The sequence below is a fragment of the Macaca mulatta genome, chromosome 2 (assembly GCF_049350105.2).
Source record: "Macaca mulatta isolate MMU2019108-1 chromosome 2, T2T-MMU8v2.0, whole genome shotgun sequence".
Taxonomy (NCBI): domain Eukaryota; kingdom Metazoa; phylum Chordata; class Mammalia; order Primates; family Cercopithecidae; genus Macaca; species Macaca mulatta.
Genome location: NC_133407.1, coordinates 55,537,717 through 55,563,469, shown reverse-complemented (window position 1 = coordinate 55,563,469; position 25,753 = coordinate 55,537,717). Strand labels below are relative to the sequence as shown.

Here is a 25,753-nt window from a genome sequence, read left to right as displayed (position 1 = left end):
TGGGAAGGGTTGTTTGTAACATTTCAATTTTTCTAAACACTGAAGTACCGACAAAACAAGTGACTGAAACCAGGCAGTTTAACTACAAAGTAGGTGCTCCTAATCATTACCGTAGGGATATGTATTTGTACCAAATGTATCCCACTTGATCATCTGTAAATGTGTTTTGTTTTTGTTTAATCGTTGACTGCTAACACTAGAAACAGATGACTCTAGGTCAGAACCTAATAGAAGTCTTCAACCCTTTTGAGTTCTGCAAAGGAAAAGATATTTCATAATGTAAGCAACTGAATTTGGAGAAGACTAATCCACATAGCATTTCCAAAGTGTAATGGGAAAAATTTAGATGCTTTTGTAAATTTCAATTTACTTGTCATTTTTTTTTTCCCTCAGAGGAACCTGTCTTACAGGATCAACAATATTTTTAAGCAATGGAACACAAAAGAAGTTAAAATATTGCTTCACATTATCCACTTCAATAAGAAACCTAGTGAAACAAGAGGTTCTTGGATTATCTATATATTTCACTGACATGCCTCTTCAATTTGGATATAACACAAATAATGAAAAATTTATTATATATAGTTATATATTATATTTAGATATAAAACAATTTAAAAACTATTATATAATGAAAAAGTTATATATATTTGTGTGTGTATATATACATATATATACGTACACAGACACACACATAAAATTAAAGATATAAAGTTATAGTAATATAGGAAGGTATGTTTTAAGGGGCAAGTCTTTATTGAGAAATATAAAAGTAACTAAAGGAAATCAGAGAGGAAAAACATTTTGGTAAAGTCAGCTTGAGAATAATAACATCATTACTTAGTATTTATATGAGGCATTTGTTGTATTTGTACCTGCTAGATCCCACATATCCCTACAAGTAAAGGAAAGTAAATCCTGTTTTTACATCTCTAAAGTGATAATACTTATTTAGTCATGATAAATTTCAAAGTATAATATTATGTAATATGTTTCCAACAACCTATGTCAATATTTCCACTGTAACTCTTCCACTGAAGTCTACTCAGCCTCCTAGATGGGACAGCATATATTAAGCATATAATCAGTGCTTAAATAATTTTCTAAACTGTAACAGATGTCTAAAATTTTGGCTGCCATTTACATACAGAAATTACTACATATTACACTGCTCTGCATTGTCTTTGCCAAATGCAAAGACCCTTTCTTTTTCCTAATTTTTCATTGGCACTCCTTTGTAAGCCTGTGGGATTCCCTAACTGAAAAACAAATATTGTCACTTTCTGACCTTACAAATTCTGCCTCAAGTCCTGCTATTAAATGCTACTGCTTCACATAAACAATGACAGAGCACGAAGAAAAGGTGAGGCAATAAAGGTCCTCACTACTGCTGACCACAGTCTCCTTCAGACAGATCAACTTTGTACTTGAACAAAATGTGCTCAATGACACTGGCTCTGTCCCCATGGGGAAAACACTCCCCTCCCTGCCCCACCCCCCTGCCTATGACAATTTGCTAAAATTGTGCACTGCCATCAGCTCTCTCAGACTTGAGGCAGCAGCGAGGGGAAAGACAATTGGCTCATGAGCCCAAAACATGTTTCTATTGGATGCTGACTGCAGCAGCATAAGCAGTAAGGGCAAAGAAAATCTCTTGAGGCGAAAAAAAAAAAAAAAAAAAAAAAGCAGTATCACAACACCAGGTTATCTGAGCCTGTCTCCTCCTGGGCACTCCACCCCCATACCTAGAGAATTCCACTGGTTTTCTAGGGCAGTTCCCCAAATATCTAAAGTAACACTCAACAAACTACCTAAAAATTACCACTGAGAATAAAATAGAAAAGTCTCAGAATTTTTAGAAACATTTCACATACAGTATGTGTCTAGTATCCTTGAATAGATTTTCAGAAAAAGATCCATAGTAACAATAAACATACAAATAAATAAAAATAGATAACTATAAATTATGGAACTTGTACCAGGTATCTACAGATGAGTCTATATGGCAAAGGGTATTGAAGCCATCACATTAAGCATAACTACTTGAAAGAGCTTAGTCATCACACGGTGCTCTGTTCTAAATGGCAATCAGAAGCTGTAGCGCATATTCTTAAGTGCTTAGTTAAGATGAAAAGTATGGAGATGTTGGGCCTCACAGGAGCGTTAGCCATGGCAACACAGCTTTTTTTTTTTTTTTTTTTTTAAAACAATCCAGAATGTGAACGAGAGAGGGAAAAGCACAGACCGTTGTCACATGGTTTTTTTTTTTTTTTCTTGCTATCATACCAACAACATTTAGGCTGAAAGCCCGGATCTGCTAAACACTCTGCTTGGGTGCATTAAAGTCAATCAAGGAATATATCTGTGATTTCTACACTCTCTACCTGTGCTGAAAGCAGGTGACTTTTATTAGAAATAGTTGTTGTATCTTCCTTTGTATTTTGTACATGTTCCTCTGCTAATACTGGGCGCTGTTTGCACATCTTCCTTCCCTGGTGACAGTCTCCAGAAGGAGGTTCATGCCCACAGCCTGTATCAGGCCAAGAAAATCCCGTAAGTGTTTACCAAGTGAATGAGTCCTGACAATATTTCAGAATATAGGATATTCTGTCCAATAAGACAATTCTCAAATATTCCTTTTGCATCTTCTTCAGGGTCCATAAACTGACATACAATAGCCCCATTTTTTTCTTCATTCAAATATATTTTTCTCTCCCCTAGTCTTCTACCATTTACTCCTTTTCTCAGTTAACTGTTTATTACTGTTATCCAAGTATGAATTTGTGGCTCTGCTCCCACCTAAGTAAGAAATATGGTCACCTGTTGGATGTATCTGTATCCTAAGCTTGTAAGCTTCTCATATACACAAGCATTAGAGGTAAGCACAGAGAAACAGTCCCAGGAGTTGACACAGAAAGAGCAATACAGTTCCAGCTCAATGGTTAAAAATCACATGAACTGAAATCAGAAAGTTGCTTGTTCAAGTCCCAATTTTGATATTTATGAGTAGTGAGACTTTGGGTTAATTATTCAACCTCACTGAATTGTAACTTCCTCTTCTACAAAAATGAAGATAAGAATACCAGGCTGGGGATGATGTGAATATTAAATGGGGGAATATATACAGGGACCTCAATTATGGTCTGGTACTCAGAAAATGAAAATGACCAGGCTGCTCTCACTCTCCTAGCACATTCTTTACCTTGCAACCCCTGGTTCCTATCACCCACGTCAATTTCTCCAGAGATGCTTGAAAGCATCCTTTTCTCCTGTTCCTTCAACATTCCTTTTGTCAGAGTTTGCCAGCTCACCATCAAGTTAAAACCTCCTTTAATGAACTAACCCAAGAAAGCCTCTAGTAAATCTCCTTTAATGAATTAACCCAAATGAAGCCTCTAGTGAATCTCTTTTAATTAACCCAAACGAAGCCTCTTTCACTGGACTATAGTATAGTTCAGTGCAACGAAAGAACACATATCCAGGAATCAATGAGACCTGTGTTCATTGTAGCTCTCTCACCCGCTAGCTACATGCCCTTATGCAGGTACTAAAAACTCCATGTGTAAGCCGTACTTTCACTTGGGAAATTGTGTCCAAGGAACAGTAGCTCCTAGAGTAGCTGTGACAAAGCTTTCCTCAGGCCAAAGTAAGAATCAACTCATGCTCATTTCACTTACCATTAAGAAATTTGGCATCTATTTTTAAAAGGAGTTGATATTAAAAGTAAATCACTTTAATAGGTTACATTTGATTATGAGAAGTGACCCTTTTCAAATGTCACTTACTAAGGAAATTTTCTTTCATTTTCCCTCCCTTCCTCCTTCCCTTCTTTTCTTGCGAAGTAGAATAAACTCACAGTAGTGAATTCAGCACCTGCCAAGCTATATTGTAGGTAATTTCTACAAGTCTGTCTACTGTTCTTGATTAGGAATTATATATTTTGGCAACCTAAGCATTTTAAATAAATGTTTGTAGAATGAATAAGAGACAGAAGGGCATTTCTGGGTGTCCCACCTATCACATCACTTGACAATACTGTAAAGCTTAGTAACCAGTCCTTGACCATGACTGTATATTATAAAAAATAAATCCTACATCCAGCCTCCACTCCCAGAAATTCTTATTTAGATAGTTTTGGCTGGGTCCCAGGCATAAGTGTATTTTAAAGGCTCCCCAGATGATTCTAATGACGGCTACTCTGAAGACCACAGGTTGGTTTACATATACTAATATACATTCTCATTTACCAACCACAACCTTTTCCAGAGTTTTTTTAAACTTTGTTTTTGCCAGTGACTTCAAGATAACTGCTAATGTTATCTGACTGTCAGTTAACTGATACTTCTGTTTTTAAATTATCCCTTTTCCAAACAGCTCATTTCATATACACTGGGGAAAAGAGCACTCAAGTGCAATGGATGGCATAAAAAGCTACTGTCCTTTGTTCCTTTGGGCATATAATCCTGGACAGGGTCTCAGGACCAGCAACACCTGCATAATCACAGGGTTATTTTTAAACAAGTCGTTCACAAGAAAGAAAAGATTTCAAGGGAAGAGGGGGGATAAGAGATCCACAATATCAATGTACCCTTGAGAGCCCTTATTCTTTTAAAAATATACTCAACATACATAGTACACTTAAGAAAGAGTGCATTATCAGTGTTATTTACAGCAAATTAGATAAGTAATAATAGATTCTATACAATTTAGTTTTCTTATCACCCATCGAGGGCTAGAGGTCTTAGGCAGTTCCTATGTTAACCAGACAATATTGCTTTTACAACTCCATTTTAAGTTGCCTAAGCTCAAGTTAAAAATTTCATAGCTACAGTAAATGTTTATAAAAGTAAAGTGGCATATTATAAATTTTCAAGTAAGGAGATAAGATGTCTCAACAGGACTGCTGCTGTTTGTTTAGGAAGACAATTAGTACTATCAGTAGAATCCTCTCCTCAGTGGCCTGTTCAAAAGTAATTACAATGTCTACCATTAACTCTCACAATAACATGTAGCATTTACCCTCATGGCAATCCCATGAGGTATTCTTATTAGCCTCATATTACAAATCAGGCAACTGCAGTTCCCAGAGGTTAAATGTCTCATGTAAGGTCCCAACAATATTAAGTTATGAAGTTAGGAAGTACTAGTAATGTCAGGGTCAGCATGCATTCCACCATTTGGTAGCCAGAATGAAAGTGGCCTACATAATCTAGGGATTGAAGGAAAACTTTGTCATTCCTGCTTGTTTTCAGATAAAACAAATGATTTCACTACAATAGAGATGGAAAATGAAAACTGGTAATGTGTTTCTCCCATTAGAAGTCATCAAAAATTAAACAAGAATGGCTGGACGCAGCGGCTCATGCCTGTAATCCCAGTACTTTGGGAGGCCGAGATGGGAGGGTCACTTCAGCTCAGACGCTTGAGACTACATAGTGAGACCCCATGTCTACCAGAAACAGAAAAAAATTAGGCAGATGTGGTGGCACACATCTGTGGTCCCAGCTACCTGGGAGAACTGCTTGAGCCCAGGAAGTTGAGGCTGCAGTGAGCACTACTGTACTCCTGCCTGGGTGACAGAGCAAGAGCCTGTCTCAGAAAGAAAAAAAAAAAATTTAATTAAATAAGCAATCTCTTTTGTTTTTCTTAGAATAATACCAGAGTATACCTACTTTCTGAAATTGTTGTAGAAGAGCTAGATATCTAGGTCAGAAATACAGTATGTGTAGACACAGATGCAAAAGAGAAAGCAGAACAATTAATTCATTGTCTTCTAAGCTAGGAGAAAAAAGGTAATAATGGATGAGACAAAAGAAACAGGAGGAGGGGGAGGGAAGGAAGAAGGAAGAAGAACGATGAAGGAATAAAGAAGAAGGAAGGAAGGAAGAAGGAGGCAAGGCAAGGCAAGGCAGGCAGAAGTGGTCTCACCTTGAATATATTTTACACCAAATTTCAGAATAGCTCATTTGTATATTTATTCACCTACTGTATGATGAGACTTCTCATGTGCATTGTGCTATGGGACAGTGGAAACACAAAATGAACTAGAAACTTATCCTAAGAAAGGAAACAAGGCATGCGTATAAATAGCTATTAATAGAATATAAGGCTATAGGGCAAATAGTGTCACAAAAGACATTCAGATAGAGTTCTAGTAATTTTTAAAGACAAGGGGACTATTTCCATTTAGAAGTATCAGATAATAGCTTCAAAAAAGAAGCTAAATTCATACATGAAGAGTTGGAAAAGATATCTAGGTAGAGGAAATATACATTGGGGCATCAGTGACAAGTAATAAATCTGTAATAAGAGCAGTGGGAAACAAGTTTGAAAAGGGACCTAGAAAAGTCTAGTTTGTGGAAGGTTTCAAGTACTGTATTAAAGATTGTCTACTTCCTTTTGTAAGCCAGAAAGAGCCACTGAATGGGGTGGAAAGGAAATTAGCAAAGCTGTACTTCACGAATTCCTCAGACAAGAATGTAAGAGGGCTTGAAGAGGCTAAGAGCCTGGAAAGGGGAGACCAATTAAGTAATTACGTTAACAGTCCAGGCAAGAGGTAACACAGACTTTACCATTCTCCAGATAATAATCCCAGACCCATCTTTCATAATCTCCCACTTTACTCCTTTTCTAATGCATACTAACACACATACACTCCATATTTTTGCTTCATTTGATTCTACTAGGAGTTGATAATTTTAATGTATGTTTTTTGAATGTGACATATTCAGCCATAATATTTAAAAACAATAATTTACTATGCACCCTAAAAGAATCCTAACCTATCCTGAATTCAAACATGAAAGGTCTTTTTTTTTAATTAAAAAAATTGTGCTACACTAATATATTACATGCACTAACATAAAGAGAAAGAATGAGTAGATGGGTCTAACAACTGTTCTGAAACTGTTTCAAAAATCATAATTGTATGACTAAGTTCTGTGTTATCCAAATAGGGCTCAGTCTCTACATGCAACTATTTTTGCCTGTTTCCAAACTTATGCATATCTTGTTTCATAGCACTTACCCATAATTCAAAACAATGTCAAACTTCATTTTTAAAATGTGGCTCTGAATTTACAATACATTTCTTTTGTACTATAGTTGGGCAACTGTTTTTGGTTTGATTTTTTAAAAATAAATTGTGAAAAATTATAAATGAATAAATTGTGGTTTGAAAAGACTATTTAGCAAGTGAATTTGTTTTAAATAATAATTTCTGAAAGAGTAGAAAATTGGCTGACAATAAAATGAACCAATTACACAAAGTAGAATTTCTTCTAAAACCAGTATTCCACATTACAGACTACTGGGTTTTGCTACAGTTTACTGGCTTATGGTGGGGGGAAGGTTCCTCCCCTTGTGTGAATTGGTAAAAGCATTGGAGCTCACATAACACAGTAGGAAAATATTTATATTAGTCAATAGGGTTATTTTAAGGAAATATTAAAGAAGATTACTGTGAAAGGACCAAGAAATACTTTAAATAGGTTCAAGTAAAGTTTACAGATTATCAGTGCTTTATTATTTATGCTTAAAACATAGATAAAGAAAATGTGGCACATATATACCATGGAATACTATGCAGTCATAAAAAAGGATGAGTTCATGTCCTTTGCAGGGACATGGATGAAGCTGGAAATCATCATCCTCAGCAAACTAACACAAGAACAGAAAACCAAACACCGCATATTCTCACTTGTAAGTAGGAGTTGAACAATCAGAACACATGGACACAGGGAGGGGAAAATCGCACACCAGGGCCTGTCAGGGGGAGTGGGTCTAGCAGAGGAATAGCATTAGGAGAAATACCTAATGTATGTGACGGGTTAATGGGTGCAGCAAACCACCATGGCATGTGTATATCTATGTAACAAACCTGCACATTCTGCACATGTTATCCCAGAACTTAAAGTATAATAATAATTTTAAAAAAACATATTCTCAATCATTTGAAACCTAGCAGGTCTTAGAATGGAATGCCAATGTTCTTATCTCCAAGATTTTTTTAAGCTGGAGAAACTTTCAGATTAGACAATACATATTAGTAGTATATCACATCCTATTACATGTGCCAACAGCACAGAATTACTATATTTTCTCTTTGTATTCTCCTGCCAGCTTACTACTTCCCACTTCCCATCAGTATATTTCTGTCATTTTTTCCTTTTGTTGTTCTCCCAATGTTACACTTAGGAACATGCTATACCTCCGTGAGTTTTTCTTTAATATATTTCCATGGGTTCATCATGGAAAAGAAATTGTTAATTCATACAGACCATTTCTTGTACTTCATTTATCCTAAATACTATTCAAGCAATTGAAAAGATGGTTCATTACAATAAACAGGTAATCCCAAACTTTTTTGAGAATCTTAATTTATCTCTCCCTGTTACCTGACAACCTACCAAAAAACAAAACAAAGACAGACAAAAAACAGAAGAAAAGGTAGAATAGGGTCAAGGTAGGGCAGCAATAAAGCTTAATACAGGATATATTACAGAAAATAGATGACTGTTAATATGAAGTGTGCTGTGAAACCAGGGTGGAAAAAAACGCAGAGGAATGACAAACTAGGAGTGGAGCGCTTTCAAAAGCATATTCAATTAACCTGAAATGATGATATGAGTTAAGGGTACTAACTACATTATGCCAACGAGGGAATTAAAGCTCAGAGAGGCTAAATGACCTGCCTAAGATCACACAGTAGCCAATCAGGTCTGATATCGAGTCTGAGGATTATGTCTTCTATAACAGTGGTCCCCAACCTTTTTGGCACCAGGGATCAGCCTCATGGAAGACAGTTCTTCCCTGGACTGGTGGTGGTGGAGTGGGGAATGGTTTTGGGATGATTCACGTGCATTACATTTATTACGTACTTTATTTCTACTATTATTACATTGTAATATATAATAAAATAATTATAACACTCACCATAGAGTAGAATCAGTGGGAGCCCTGAGCTTGTTTTCCTGCAACTAGATGGTCCTATCTGGGGGTGACAGAAGACAGTGACTGATCATCAGGCATCAGATTCTCATAAAGTATCTCCAACCTATATCCCTCGCATGCACACTTCACAATAGGGTTCACGCTCCTATGAGAATCCAACGCCGCCGTCACTGATATAATAGGAGGCAGAACTCAGGTGGTAATGCCAGCAATGGGGAACAGCTGTAAATAGAGATGAGGCTTCATCCACTCACTGCCACTCACCTCCTGCTGTGCGGTCCAGGGTTGGGGAACCCTGCTCTGTAACACAGCTGACTTCGCAGGAATTAAAAAAGCCACGAGGGCCTGATAGGTAAAATGGCAGTAACTACAACTACACAGGTGGGAACATTCCAGCTAGGCAACAGACAGTAGCTAAAGCAATCTGGTTGGGGTAAAGGCTTTGTTCAGGGGAGGTTAAGAGTTAACGCAAGAGTTAAGCGAAAGTAACGTCAATGCCAGGTTGAGAACTCTACAACATAAGCAAAGATAATCCATCCATCAAATGCTCTTGGGGAGGCCTACTTGGATTTTAGGAAGATACTCCTTAGTGAAGATGACCTAAGGATACAGAAAGCCTGCACTCATTAAAAGAATTCAAGAGTAATGACTGATTGTCTGGTTATACAGGACCTAACAATCCAAGACAAAACAGCTGCCTAAATTGTTCAAGTAGGATAGCAAGGTAAGCTGGCACACAAATGTCTTCTGGGAAATACAGCACCAAAATGGTTGAGAAGAAAAAACAGACAAACATTAATTAGGACTATCATTTGATAAACAGCGTAACAGTTGGCCTGCATCTGAACAAAATTTTAAAATAATTTATGCTACAAAATAATGAAAATGTACTAGTCACTCCATTAACCTTGAAGCAATAACATATCTGCTATGAAATCTTAAACTTGAAAAATATTTCTCACAGGATAAAAACTACTTATCCATATTTTTGTTTTATACACTGCGAATATAATAATTAAATAAAAGCTGAAGGCTGGGCGTGGTGGCTCACGCCTGTAATGCCAGCACTTTAGGAGGCCAAGGCGGGTGGATCACGAGGTCAGGGGATCAAGACCATCCCAGCCAACATGGTAAAACCCGTCTCTACTAAAATACAAACAAAAATTAGCCTGGCGTGGTAGTGCATGTTTATGGTCCCAGCTACTCGGGAGGCTGAGGCAGGGGAATCACTTGAACCTGGGAGATGGAGACTGCAGTGAGCCGACATCGCTCCACTGTACTCCGCCCTGGCGATAGAGCGAGGCTCCCTCTTGCGGGGGAAAGAAATTAACTATGGATGATGAAGGGAGAAAATTACCATTTATTGTTTATGCTCTTCCAAAAGAGTAGTGGACATAATACCCATCTAAAGGTTCCCCAGAGTCAGGATTCATCTGACACTTGTGCCTGTTTATTTTCTGTATAGTAATTGTGATGCCTGTAATCATGTTGCTTATTTATGTGTTTATTTATCGACTAATTCCTGCACTAGGGAATAAGGTCCGTGAGGGCAGGGGCTCTGTTTCACCTAGCTTAGAGTGTGCCACAGAGTGCTGAATAAAGGAGAGACTAAATCTCACATAATTGTGTCAAGGATTCTATAGCACCAGTACTGTTACTCCCCACTTTGCTGACAAGGATTCAGACATCCTGTGAAATTAAATAATTTGTACAAGGTCACAGAACAATTAAGGTGTCGGAGACATCTGCATGATGCGTATGTACCATATAAACAGATTTGGCAGGCTATATTCAGAACTAAAACAGTGTCAAACTGAAATTCAAATAGCTAGTGGTGTTTAAAAATGCAGCAATTAAGCAAACAGTCTGTGGAAGACTCTTCTCACTGTATATAAATATAGTCAGACAGACTTCTTATAGCTTTCATCACAGTACACATTTAGTTAAAATATGTATTTCACACTAATTGACTATGACTATTTTGCAAATTATAAACAATGTTATCTGTTACTCTTTGGAAAAATTTGGTTTTGCCCTCAAAATATTACTGCTGTCTCAGTGATTCTCATTTTGGATGAAATTGTGAAGAAAATCTATCCAACAATCTTGGTTTTTAAAATGGTAGGTTCGTTTTAGAAAACCATGTAGGATGAACTGAATGTCAGTGATAAAAATAGATTTATAACTAAATTGGTTACTCTCAATAACTGCTGGAACAGCTTAATAAATTAGACACTATTTTTCCAGTATAGTTCACAGAAAAAAATTATTTAAAATAATTTCATATCTCCTACTAAAAGTGATAAAGAAATTACCTTTGAGAAAACAATTTCTACAAAGAACTAGTAAACTACATAATACTAAAATTCACTGTGCCAACTATAGCTCACACATAGGAAAGGGGAACATATATCCACATGTTGTTCATACTCTATTTACATTTATCCATTAATAAATATATATTAGGTATCTACTTGCCTATCATTATGCTGGATAATGCAGGATAGAAAAAGAAATACAAAATGCAATTCCAATTGGTAAAGAAAGCTAGTTATAGAAGACATCAGTGGAAGGTAACTTCAGGAGAAACACTCTCAAGAAGAGGTACAAATAAAGCTGGGATGCTAATAGTCAAACGATATTCTCTCAGACCTGAATCATATTTCACCCTACCATTCATTTCCTTACGAAGGTAAGTCAACGGCTTTCTCACCCAGTGTTGCAGTATGGTTCCGGAGACTTTTAGTTCTTTGCTGCTATTCTTGGGTATATTCAATTCTCAGAAAGTAAAAGGCCTAAAATTATCATGCCCATTAAAAGTTATCTGATACCTGGGATTAGTCTTGGATATCAAGAAATTCTCTAAGATAGATTGTAGCTGCAAGCTAATTCTAACCTACATTCCAGATTTAAAAGCCATTCAATGACCACAGGCTCCTTCTACTCCCAGTCTATTGGGAATAAAGTGTCTATTTTCCAGCAGTTCAGGACTATCTAGAAAACAGGTATGCATGGAAAAGGGATTTCAGGGAGGAATGACAGAAGTCAAGGAGACAGGCCAGGGAGGGTTGGGTGAGACGACAGAGATGTTTATGTAAAGGAGTTCTGGTACTTTCCTATGGGAGATATCTTGGCAAGAGATTCTGGGCTCCTTTTAGGAGGTACCTTGAAGCAATAAGATAGCAGCACTCTAGAAACTTAGGATCCAAGGCAACAAATTGTACATCATTTTAAAAACTAGAAAATTCAACAAGTCATCTGTACAAGCATGCTTTCCTGTTAAAAACAACAAAAAAAGGCCTTTGGGATTTTCACTCAGAATACTTCTCAGGAATATTTTTACATCTCATTTAAAGTTTCCCTGACATTACTGCAAAAAAGTGGGAGTAGCTACCTTTCAGAAGTACGTGTTTGTATTGTCAGAACATGGAATATTCTGAAAAGTGCTTTTGTAATATATTGTCTTTCTTTGTGTATATCTTACCCATCTGGAGATTATGGCTCACGCAGTTAAGGCTATTACATAATTTTGCCAAGGAGGACAAAAATAGACAGGGTTAAGAATAAATGTTAAAACGGACATATAGTATTCAAAATCTCAACACTAAGGCTTTGAATGTTTTGTTTTACTTCTTGTTGCTGCTTTTAAAAAGTAGAAATTCTGGGATAGTAGTTTATTCAAAGAGGCAGAAGTAGGGTAAGTATGCTGATTTTCAAAAGCATTCCATTCATTTTTTGAGTTTTTAAAAAGCACATGAAATGTAAATATGTACAAAAGGCTCAACTTGTTGAATTCTGTCTTCCATTAACACCGCTCCAACGGTTTTAATATCAATTTTACTTCTGAATTTTGTCTCAGAAATGAGCTCTGAAATTGATAATAAAAGTATTACATAGAAATAAGTGAAATATGTATTAACATATGTCTAATGTTACCTAAGCAGGGGATTATATTTAAAAAAATAATAAGACCCATCTTCAAGTACTTCTTGCTGAGATTTCTGTTCATGTTGCACTATGTAAAGAGAAAAGAAGTCTTTATGCCACTACTTACTATTTATAAATTTCAACTGCTTCTCTATAATGTAAGCATATTTTTTATTTTTGCACAAAATGACAGGACTTAATCAGGAGCTCTGTATTTGAAACCCATGTTCAGTAAAAGAAATGACAGTTTGCAATTTATTGATATTATAGAAACAAAGGAAGTGCCAATACCTTACTACCAATTCCCTGCAAACTCAGCCTTTCCCACCAAAATAGAATTGGAACGCATTCATCAGAATTTTCAAAATGTGCTTCCCTGTTAGCCCTGTGAGATGGGGGTGGGTACGGGATAGACAAACAGATTCAGCAAGCCAGAGGCAATTGAATGTACTTCTCAGTGCTTCCAACTGGGATGTCAGCACTTTAATCATCAAATTTGCCTTTTCACCTCTCATATATACTCTATTTTTCATCTTGAATTATACCAAGGTGTTTTCTATAGAAAATATCACTACAGTAATGTCTGGCACGTGTTTAGCAATATGCTGCACATGTCAGGCAGGAGCTAAATGCAGAGAATAAGGAAGCATGCAGAATTAGGCCCCCAACACTGTCAGTCTTCCTCCCAAAAGTTTTCTGGAGCTGTATGAAATACTGCTTCCCATGTGATTTTCAGGAAAGCTTTATGGACCAAGTTTTCAAATGCAAATAACAAGGTCAAAAGGAGGAAAGTTTATAGGTATGAGAAGCTGGAAGAAAAAACGAAAATGTAAAAAGGTCATAAATTTGAATGGTAGTGTCAAAAATCTGTGAACAGAAGTTTAAGCAGTTACATAACATCTGTCCTTGCTATGAAGAGTTCATGGTTCAAACTTAGAATCATTATTCATTTTAGGTAAGGTTTTAATTTATTTAAGAAAGGGCAACTTAATGTGTAACATTACGCGGCAACATTCTTTTAAAACTGAAAAAGGAGAGAGTGCTTAAGGGTAGGAACTCAAAAAGCAGAAAGATGTATTCAGGTTCAAATCCCAGTTTTTGCCATTTGCCAGCCCTGTGGCCTTGTACATAGCACTTAATCCTCTAAACCTCTGTTTCCTCATCAATAAAATGGGGATAACTATACTATCTCCCTGATAAGGTTATATAAGAGGATTTAAATGGTCATTTGTGTAAAGTCAATACCTAGCACCTAGAGAACACAGGCAGAGTTTAGCTGTTGTTCTTATTATAAGTTTATCTAGATTTGTTAAATGAAAGTTTTCTAGTCTCACTCTCACATCAGTGCACTTCAAAGGCTTTTATGCATTGTTCTGGTTAAGCTGTGTCTTTCCAAAAAGTGCTGCTTCTGCTCTGCTACTCTGCAGTCTTTAGGGCAAAGGAATTCTTGCCTGTGCCCTGTGACCCTCTCCCTGCATCAAGTATCCCAGTCCAGTAACAGTTTTACTGCTACTTAGCTTTGATTTGCTATTACAATAAAGAAGGTATAGCATTTCATTTTCAAACACTATCTTGGCCTAAGTCACCAGAGGACTACAACCCACTTATATCAGTGTGTGTGTGTGCGCGCGCGCGCACGCACGCGCACACATGCAGAGAGACACAGATCAATATCCATACATATACAGCTATGCACCATGTAATGACAGTTCAGTCAATGATAGACTGCATATTTCACAGTGGTTCTTTAAGATTATAATGGAGCTGAAAATTCTTAATCACTGAGTGACACTACAGCACAATATATTACTCATGTGTTTGTGGTGATGCTGATGTAAACAAATCTGCACCACCAGTCATATAAAAGTATAATACAATTATGTGCAGTACAAAACGTGATAATAAATGACTGTGCTACTGGTTTATGTATTTACTATACTACTTATTGTTAGCTTACTCTAATTATTAAAAAAAAGTTAACCGTAAAACAGCCTCCAGCAGGCCTGTCAGGAGGTATTCCAGAAGAAGGCATTGTTATCATAGAAGATGACAGCTCCATGCATGTTACCATTCTTGAAGACCTTCTAGTGGAACAAGATGTGGAGTGAAGACATTGATATGAATGGCCCTGACCCTGTGTAAGCCTAAGATAACATATATGTTTGTGTCTTAGTTTTTAAAGGTTTACAAAAAAAAAAAAAATAGAGAAAAGCCTTAAAGATATAAAAAGTTTTTGTACAGCTGTGCAATCTGCTTGCATTTTAAGCTAAGTGTTATTACAAAAGAGTCAATACTTCTTTTTTTTTAAAGTTATAAATTTAAGAAAGTTCTTTGGGAGGCCGAAGCGGGCGGATCACAAGGTCAGGAGTTCGAGACCAGCCTGGCCAATATGGTGAAACACTGTCTCTACTAAAAATGCAAAACTTAGCCAGGCGTGGTGGCCTGTAGTCCCAGCTACTTGGGAGGCTAAGACAGGAGAATCTCTTGAACCTGGGAGGCAGACATTACAGTGAGCTGAGATCTTGCCATTGCACTCCAGCCTGGGCAACAGAGCGAGACTCCATCTCAACAAATGAATAAATAAATCAATAAACAATTACATGAAGGTTAACTTGCTGAAGAAAAAAAAATATACATTTAGTACAGCCTAAGTGTACAGTGTTTGTAAAGTCTACAGTCATGTATAGTAATCTCTGAGGCTTTCACATTCAGTCACTACTCACTCACTCATCCAGAACAACCTCCAGTCCTGCAAGTTCCAATCATCATAAGTATACTACATGGGTGTAAAAATTTTTAATCTTTCATACCATCTGTTTAGTGTGCCTTTTCTATGTCTAGATACATAAATACCACTGAGATACAATTGCCCTTGGTATTTAGTACAGTTACATGCAGTACAGGTTTGTAGCCTAGAAGCAATAGGCTATAACCATATAGCCTGGGTATGTAGGAGGCCACACCATCTAGGTGTATGCAAGTATACTCTATGATGTTTACGTAATGACAAAATCACCTAACAATGCATTTCTCAGAACATATCCCAATCATTAAGAGATGCGGGGCCAGGTGCTGTGGCTCATACCTGTGCTACTCCCAGCACTTTGGGAGGCCGAGGTGGGTGGATCACCTGAGGTCAGGAGTTCGAGACCAGCCTGACTAACATGCAGAAACCCCACCTCTACTAAATACACAAAAATTAGCCAGATGTGGTGGTGCATGCCTGTAGTCCTAGCTACTCTGCAGGCTGAGGCAGGAGAATCAATCCAACCTGGGAGGCGGAGGTTGTGGTGAGCCGAGATCACGCCATTGTACTCCAGCCTGGGCAACAAGAGTGCAACTCCATCTCAAGAAAAAAAAAAAAGAGAGATCCATGCCTCTATAAAAGGGTAGGTACAGAGATTGATCCCCATTCAAATCTATGAAATATTTCGTGTCAACTTGGACACTGTTTAAAATAATGTGAATTAGGCTCTAAATCAAAAAAGGTTTATTATTAATCTTTATTAATAATGTCTACATTCACATTTTCCAGTAACTCAGAAACTATTCCTCCACCACTTCACCTTCCTTCTTTGCCCTTATGTTAGAACATGATTCACTGTATGTGATAAAGATACTTCTTCATTTAGTCACTTCATCTACCTGAATACCTGTGTAAATAATGCACATGCAGGCTACCAGATATGCTGCCAGATACCTACTGAATACCATTAATAATGCTTCCAGATTTCCAGCTCTAGCTTTCAACTGCTAGGCCTCTGAACCAGAATCGGTGATCATTTCCCAGGAATTCTATGTCCCTTTCTATCCTACCCTTTTCCCATAGAGTACCTAGTCATACCTCCTCAAAGTTAGAAATTTTAGATTGGACCTGGGTGGGTAAATGTAAGAGCTGGGAGTCTGAAGCACTCACAATCAAGGGAACTGCACTTGGCATAGAAATTGAGAGCAAAGAGAAGACAGACATATATTGTTTCACTCAACTATAGGACTGGGACTGGTAGGGTTAATAAAAGCTGAAAAGCTAAAACCTGTAACTACTGACATTCATTATACTATTCTCATTTCTCAAGTCCTGTTTGTAAAGCACTGGTATGAAAAGAGCCTGATAATTTAATGTTATGTGCTCCATGGACCTTTGTAAATTCCCAAATGGACAAATACTCCATCCTCTTCACCATAGTTATGGCTTATGTGAACAGTCAACAAAGATATCTTGAAGAGGGTGGCCAACTAAATGCCTTCTCCAGCTGAGTCCTCAAGCCAACTCAGAGCACCTGATGTAAATTTCCTCCCAAGGACCAAAACCAATCGATTACATGTAATGAATTTTTGGGATAGTTCCTGAGTACTAAAAACCAGAAATCTAAACAAGAATGTCAAGGGTCTAGTGAAATCCTGTTGGCCCATAAAACAACTCACAAGGCCTGTGGTTCTGAGAATGGATTATTTTACAGGGAGCTGTAGGCCATCTAATCTTTATTTTTACTTTTACCTTTCTCACTAATTTATGGAAAAGCCTTGGCAAACTGGCTTAACATTCTTCAACTAAGTTATTTTTTTTATTTTTTTTTTTTTTTTTGAGACGGAGTCTGGCTCTGTCGCCCGGGCTGGAGTGCAGTGGCCGGATCTCAGCTCACTGCAAGCTCCGCCCCCCGGGTTTACGCCATTCTCCTGCCTCAGCCTCCCGAGTAGCTGGGACTACAGGCGCCCGCCGCCTCGCCCGGCTAGTTTTTTGTATTTTTTAGTAGAGACGGGGTTTCACCGTGTTCGCCAGGATGGTCTCGATCTCCTGACCTAGTGATCCGCCCGTCTCGGCCTCCCAAAGTGCTGGGATTACAGGCTTGAGCCACCGCGCCCGGCCCAACTAAGTTATTAATAATACCATCTCATCCTTTTCTTAGACTACTAGAAATAAATTCATACAAATATGCCCACAGAGCATATATGCATATGTGTGTACACATACTTATATTTATAAATATATATACACACAATTTCTTTTAAATATAATTATAAAATTACAAGAGTCATAACTGCTCAGGAAACATATGGATTAGAAAGATACAAGGGCACTTTACCTAGATAAAGTTGAACTATTCAGCCATAAGAGCTTTCTGTGACTTCTGATGAAAAGGACAAAAATCCAAAAACACAGTAAGGACAGTTTTAAGAGACAAAGATGATAGACGGGAGAAAGGAAGACTTTTACAGAATATCTGCAACAGTGAAAAATAATTAAAATGAGTGACTAATCAGATTTTGGTCCTTGACTACATGAACTCATGACTTTTGAAGAGGGGGAAATATACAGTTTCATTTAGTCCTTTCATATTTTAATTTTTAGAAGACAAATTTGATTTTAATATATTAAGTCTTGAATGCAATTTCCTTCTTTCCAAGAATTTGCTTTATTAGCTTTCATTTAATAACAGTTTTACATTCAACATGAACTGCAATACCGTCTTATACTTGGTGCAGGGTTATGCTACCGCAGTGATATAAAAATAGCAAAGACCAAAAAAAAAAAAAAAAAATACACAGCAGACTGGAATAGCTTAAAAATTGAAGCTTTCAGATAAAGCACTCTGAAACAATTACAAAAGATACAACACCTGATTCTTGGCTGTATGATAGATCTTCCTTCATTATATAATATTAAAATCACCTGAGGGATTCATAGTTTTTCCTTCTTAGAACTAAAGACTATTAAAGCTATACTGGGTCTCAGAAGGGTTCAAAATTCAAGCTGCATTGGCCTGCTGTGTCTGTTTACTTAATCTATTTTTATAACACTGCAGTAGCCAGATTCAACTTACCAAATACCTGCTTCAACATTCTGCACCACATTGATTCAAGAAATAAAATTCATGAGAAAGAAAGCTCCAAACTATGTTTCTAACAAATCAATCTATACTATTAAAGTCAGGGCCATAAGGAAATAAAAACTATAAATATGCTGCTTTTAAAAAGTCTAAAATGTGCCTAAAAGGACTTTAGTTTTTTTTCAAACTTTTTTTTTCTGCCAAGTAAGGCACTTACCTACTTTACTTGTGTGAAATAACCCAAGTTGCTATTTTCAGTTTGCAAGCCCTACGTGTATCAATTCTCGGCAGGTATCTTGACACACCAACAAGATGCTGAGATAGATGTATCATCTGTATAGCAACTTACTACACATACTGTAAATTATTTAACAAAATAAATCCTTGACCATGAACATCTTTCATGCCAAAGAGCAATGCCAGATCTAACTTTTACTTTGTGAAGCATTTCTAACAATTCAATGTACTCAAGAAAAATCCACTTGCGAGTGCTGACAGAATGAGATTTGCCAATTAAAAGTTGTTGCCATAGAAACAGCCTTTAATATGTTCTATGAAAAATATGAACAGGTTATGCTATCTCTTCAGGCATCTACACTTGAACATAAAATGTGAAAAACACAATTAGAGAAGAGTGTAACAGTTTCCCAAGGGAGCATCAAATGCATTCTCTTGTTCACAAAAAAAGTTCCTTTTTTCAACAAAAAATGAACACATGCTCTACTTTCTTGAATTTTTCATAGATTATTTGACTAATATATCACTTCACTGTATGGGATGATTTTTCTTTTTCTAGAACTGAGCTTTTTTTTCCCCCCAAAGTACTCTAGATTTATATATTATTAAAATCTTCAAACACTGTGCTCTTTGAAAAATAACTTTAAAAATATCTTTTGAACTACCCAAGGGAAAGATCATTACAAAGGATCCTTTGACATTCTAAACATTCTAAATACCACATGTTAAAAATATTTCAAGTACATCATTGAATGTTCCCGACTGTTGACACAAGGGATTTATATGGGATAGACTTCAGCCAGATGACCATAACCAGCCACAGGACATAAAATAGTGAACTACTCTATCACTTTTATTACTGTTTTACTAACACAGCCCATGACAAGAATTCTAGACATAGTGCTATTAGTCTTCAGGTGGTGACCCAGAAGATAAATATTAATGTTTGGTAGAAATTCTATCATGCATTTTCCAGATTGCACCACTTCGATGTCACTCGAAAAGGCAAGTGACACATTTAAAATCTGATTTTTGAAAGTATCAATCTATTAGCATGTGTCTTGATTTATTATGCATAAAATGAAAAGATCATATGACTTATGAAATTTAAAATTATTTATTCCTTTATCAGTTGAGGACAGAGTTACCCAACACAGGTTCTTTTCCTGAGATTTTTACTAGGGATGTATATAATTTCTCTTGTGTTACACAAAAAGTGTAAATAATTCTGAAAACTACACCATAGTTATTTGACCGTCTTTTCATGCTTAAAGAATAAATAATAATTATCTGAATAAGCATTATGGGAATATTTCCACTGAGGAATCAAATCTGCAGGCAATACTCAAACAACTGGCCCACTCAGGACCACAGCCTATCTAATGGTACAAAGTTTGGAAATACACACTCCAGACAGCATAGGTTTATAAAAGTGAACATTTCAAAGCAACACAAAATAATGTCTGTTTTATCAGGCAAGAATGTTTTCTGCAAATTAAGATTTCAAAGTTTTAAAATCAAAGGTTGGAAAACAAACATCATATAAAACCTGCACCTGCCAGTGAATGTTGGAAATGACCTGCTTAAGTGCCTGACTTGGTCGCTAACCAGCACTGTGACAGGCTGCCTAAAAGGATGTTAAACATGCTCACCGCAATTTATTTGTCATGTAGTTTCTTTTTCTAAGATATGCTGCTCTATAGTATTGTCATTAAACCCACACCTGAAGTTTGATGGTTTTTAAACAGACAATCAAGAATGATTTTTCACAAATGTAACTCTAAAAACCAATTTGAATTTAGTGTGGATATTTTTCAAACTGCATACATTTTATTTTCATTTATCTTTCTGTAACTCTCTAGTCAGGCAAAACCCAGGAGCAACAACTTCTGAGGATAAAGGGTTATTTTATATGCCAAAAAATTTAATGCCCTGATACACAGATAAAAAGCCTGACTATTGGAGGGTACTCCAATCGTTATGCTTTTCATTTAGGAAAAAGAAAAACATTTCCTGTAGGCAGTTTGGTACATTCTACCTCCATGGACCACCCTTACCAAAGTGTAACTTTTATTAAAAATAAAACATTATAAACTTCTGTTGTACACTAAGCATATGGAGTCTGTAATAATTCAAATATAAACAATTTGAAGTTTACATTTTGAAAAGTAACATTAAAATGTTTGTTACTTCATTACCCAAATAACTAACACACACTGCAAAGCCAAATTCTCATTTAATCTGAATAAATAATACATCTAATAGGTAATAAATCTAAAACTCCCTTTAATGGCATGAATTTATTTAGGTGCCATGAGTACAATATAGATCTGCTAATGTCCATTACATAGAACAGGGATTTGAGGTGAGTGAAGATGAAATCAATTTCTCTTCATCACAGATTAAAGATGCACCCTTCCACATTAATCATTTTTGCTAGGTGTTACCTTTCCAACATGGCAGCAACATCGTTTTCAAGGTAAAAGGATCCTGAAATGTATCATGACATGTCCACATTCTGAAAAGCATTCATCTATCACCTCAGCATGAATACAATGCAGAGCGGCCCAGATGATTCTACAAAAACAACTCAGGAGGGATCACTTGGGAATTAGCTCCATGGCAGCTATTCCACAGGCATAAGAAACGTTTGTTGATTTTGTTACAATGACTCCTTTACACCAGCTCATCTAGTCTAATATAATGTATTCCACACTCATGGAACAGTAATTCTCTAATTCTCTATAACCAAGGTTTTCAGATCTTTGCTGCTTCCAGAATACCCTTGGGCTCTGTACAATGCATATAAACAGCTCTTAAACTGTGGTGAGGCATGACACAACACCTCTGTATGTTACAGACTCACTCTCCAGAAAATTACATGTGGAATTACATAACATTTCAGGGCTTTTGAATATCCTCAAAACTCAAATATGGACTCCTCATGGGTTTGGTGGACCTTGTAAGAATCCCAATTGTAAGGTGAAATTCTAAGTTCTGCCCATTGCAGTAGCTGTTACAGACGACAAGAAATAAGGTTTGTCTAAGCAGTCAAGAGCAAGGCAGTTTGCAAAAAACCATTCTCTGTAAGCATTCAGATAAGTTTTAGTAGGTAATAAAAGGAGATTATAGAAAACACATGGTAAACTTGTGTCAAAACAAAAGCCTGATGCTACCTTACGAGAGAGTATCTCATGGGCTCCTTGAATCCAAAGATGGAATCAGGCAGGTCTTCCTTTCTCCTGGTTATGAGCTAGAAGAAAAATCTCACTACCTCTCAAGTGAGAATCATTCCTCAAGAGATGTGACTGGGAGACATGGAAAAACCCTAATAAGTACGGAGTGATATACAAGATAAAGTAGCATTATAGAACCAGAATGCTAAAGCAAAATATAAAATGAAGTTGAATAAAATGCTAAAGATAACAAAAACCGGATTTAAAAGGTGAGGAAAAAACAAGGAAAAGATAGCCCCTGCTATGGCAACCAGTGTAAAAAGAAAAGATAATGGAACAGAAAGAAACCTATTCAACTCCTATTTATATTCTGTCACTGAGGACAAGTATTTTCAAACTGGAAAAGTATTAAAGACAAATATATGTTGCATTAATTGTCTGGGATACATATTCAGAAGCATCTTGGAAATAAGTGCTATTATAATGAAAAGAGCCTCTAGGGAAGCACATTGTTCTCAATGATTCGGGATTTTTTAAGTTTCATTTTCTTTTTCAAGCTTCAAATTCCTTGAAGCTTTAGGGAAGGGGCAGGAAAGTCCTACTTCCATTATCTATTTTTTCTTGCTAAAACAACATACGAATTCCCCAGCTTTTGTCCCTTTAAGAAAAATGTTATGCAACCTAACATATTACGGCAAGGAACAAGGATTCTATCACAGATTCAAAATGTCCTCTTATATTTATTATTTTACATTACGATTTTAGGAAAGAAAAATATTTTCTTTGCCTTAATAAATAAATCATTGTCTGAGTGGCATTTGGCTTAACTACTGTGTAAGACAAACAGGATCAGAGTGGTCAGCTAATTTTCCATTTGGCTCTTTCCACTGCCAAGTGGGTTTAAAGGCAAACTATTTCATACTTATATTTGCTTACTTGGTTGAATATTACCACCTCTGCTTACTAAACAAGTCTAAATATACCTTTCTTGGGGTAACTAAAGAGTATGTTATGCCTACTTAGTTACACTATGTTTGTTTCTAAATCAATTGACAAATACGCGAAGCACCTACTACGTCCCCAGCCTCAAAAATTTGTTCCCTGCATTGAAGTAGGTTAATATGTCAAAAGAACAGTTGAAAAACTGAAGTATAAGTTAATCAAGCAATTATTTGACATCTAATAGCTAAACCCTTCAAATTCTTTGGCTGATTTAATCAGTCTGAAAGTAAGTTAAGCATTTCAGAGAACAAACCATAGCCTTTTCTCACTCTAAGTTACAAAGCTAAACTAGATAACATTTTTTAATCAGAAAAATTAAAAACAAACATTTCACAGAAACAGGCTGTGGAAATTAACATGTGAATGAAAAGAATTATTTGCATGTTAAATTATGAACTATTTTCATAGAAATATGAATATTGAAATATAAAATAAAATTCTGCTACTATGGAATTACTATATAATTACCCAAATGAGTTTTCTAACAAGTGACTGTCCAGGAAACAACACAGACACATTTATCTATTCTGCTTTAATATTCCAAAAAGTAACCAAAATGTACTCATATTTTTATGCTGTTTTAAAATTTAAAATATTTTAACTGTAAATAGGAATTTTTCTTTACAGAATAGTGTGCACTTATGGGCAGAGTTTATTTTTACTTTTTTTGTTTTTAGCAAGTAAGGACACATAGTAGCTCAATATGCCGTGGACTTTTTCTACTCCTGCCTGAAGTATATAGACACAATTCTAGTAAGGAAAGCTAGAAACTGCTGCTACCTTTACATACAACCATATTTGTACACAAATCCAGATGTGTTCATATTACAATCCAGCCTTTGTTACAAGTAACTTTGAATGTGGTCAGAGTTTAGAGCTGCCTTTTATATAAATGAAATGTAGATATACAACTTGTTATCATGAAAACATCTATTATAAAATCTTAGTTTGAGAAAAGATGCATGGTTGTTGCCATTTGGATTTGTCTAAAAACAAGATAATTTTATGAAGCAAAGCCAGTTTATCTTATTGCTGCCCCTCCTTCTGTTTTATTAACTGTGTGTTTCTCAAATACTAAGGTATAAGAACTTGCTATTAATAAAAACAAAACATAACAAAAATACAAAGATATTCTCACTTAGAATTGGCTTGTGAATAGTTTGATTATTCAAAGAGTCTGTGTGTGTAGTGCCACAAAAACATGTGAATATTCAGAAAGAAAAATATTAACTCATTGCTTAGAAAAATGTGTAGTGGCATCCACACACGTTTGAAATACATAAACAGAAGTGCCTTTAAAAAAAACTCAATATAGGAAATGTTTAAAGTTGTACAAAGTACATAACATGAAAATGCAGTAACTCCCACATGAAGGGCTAAATATAATGTATTAAGGTATCTGAAATATTACTCTTTTCAGCTCATACTCTGAGCTCAAAATACTCTTGACACATTTACACAAGGTTTTAAAGGTAAGGATAATGAAGCCAAAGCTGTAAAACCTCTTTCAATACCTCTTTAGAGGCTTACATCTAGTAATCAATTAACAATTGTAAAGTTTTTCCATTCATGCTATTTCCCTGTTGATTCCCCTTTTCTTCTCAATCTCTCCATTCTATTGGGCTCAATGCCCGTTTAGACCTTACCATAAACTTTGAGTTTAGATACAAGGAAATAGTCAGATTTAAGCAATTTGGAAGATAAAGAGCACGTCAAATTCTCAAAATATTCCACTTTCTTCAGACACTGTATTTTAGGCATTCAATATGTTCTACAACTGTTAATGTTAAATTTTGTGGGCATTTCCTACTTTTAGACTTTATGATGCATCTTTAAACTTCAAGTCTGTAACAAAAGGAGACTTTCCAAATATAGAGAACATAACAGTAAGTGACGAATACAGAAGGAAAATTTCTTCATCACAAGGTTATACAACCTGATATGTACTACTGAGCAATGGTATAAAAATCTTCATATTTAGCAATCTTTATGAAGATCTTTGTGGTTTAGAATTAATATTAATTTATCTGGGCTAGGAATAGCAGTCTTGTGGTTCCAGGTTCTGTTTTACTTTTAGAAATTACATCTTTTTAGAAGGTATTTAATTGCCTTATAGTATAAACATCCTATGTAAGTAGCCTCCGTCTATCCCAAGGAAATTAGTCTGTCCCATTCCAATGGAGCAGAGGCAGGAAAGCTTAACCTATCTTCTGACTCAGTCTTCGTCTGAATCTTTAACTAAGGGGGGAAAACATCCAAAATAAGACAAATTTTAAAACTTCTCAAAAACAAAACCCTACTGCAACCTCATGGTTCTTCAACAATATCTGCAGCAATTATTAAGTGTAGATGTCATTTAGAAAATTTTTCAGAGTCTGCCTTTGTAATGCCAAACAAAAACATATCAATATCTAGAAGGAGAAAGTATTACGTCAGTGCTTAGAACAACGTGTAGCGGCATGCACACACATTTGAAATGCATAAATAGAAGTGCTTTAATTTAATGAAGACAATTCTGAACAATTTGGAAAGGTCCCCAGGAAAGGAAAATACATCTTGCCAAAAATGTAACTCATAGTCAAAATAGTTTCAAAGAAAGGCTAAAATAGTTTTAATATTTAAACCTTCAAG

The 25,753-nt window shown here is 36.1% G+C and overlaps 1 protein-coding gene across 50 annotated transcripts in view; it reads right to left on the bottom strand.

Annotated features, from left to right (window-relative positions):
- Positions 1 to 25,753, bottom strand: part of MBNL1 (muscleblind like splicing regulator 1) — a 222,733-nt gene that overhangs the window by 59,155 nt on the left and 137,825 nt on the right. The gene's annotated exons all lie outside the window — the stretch shown is intronic.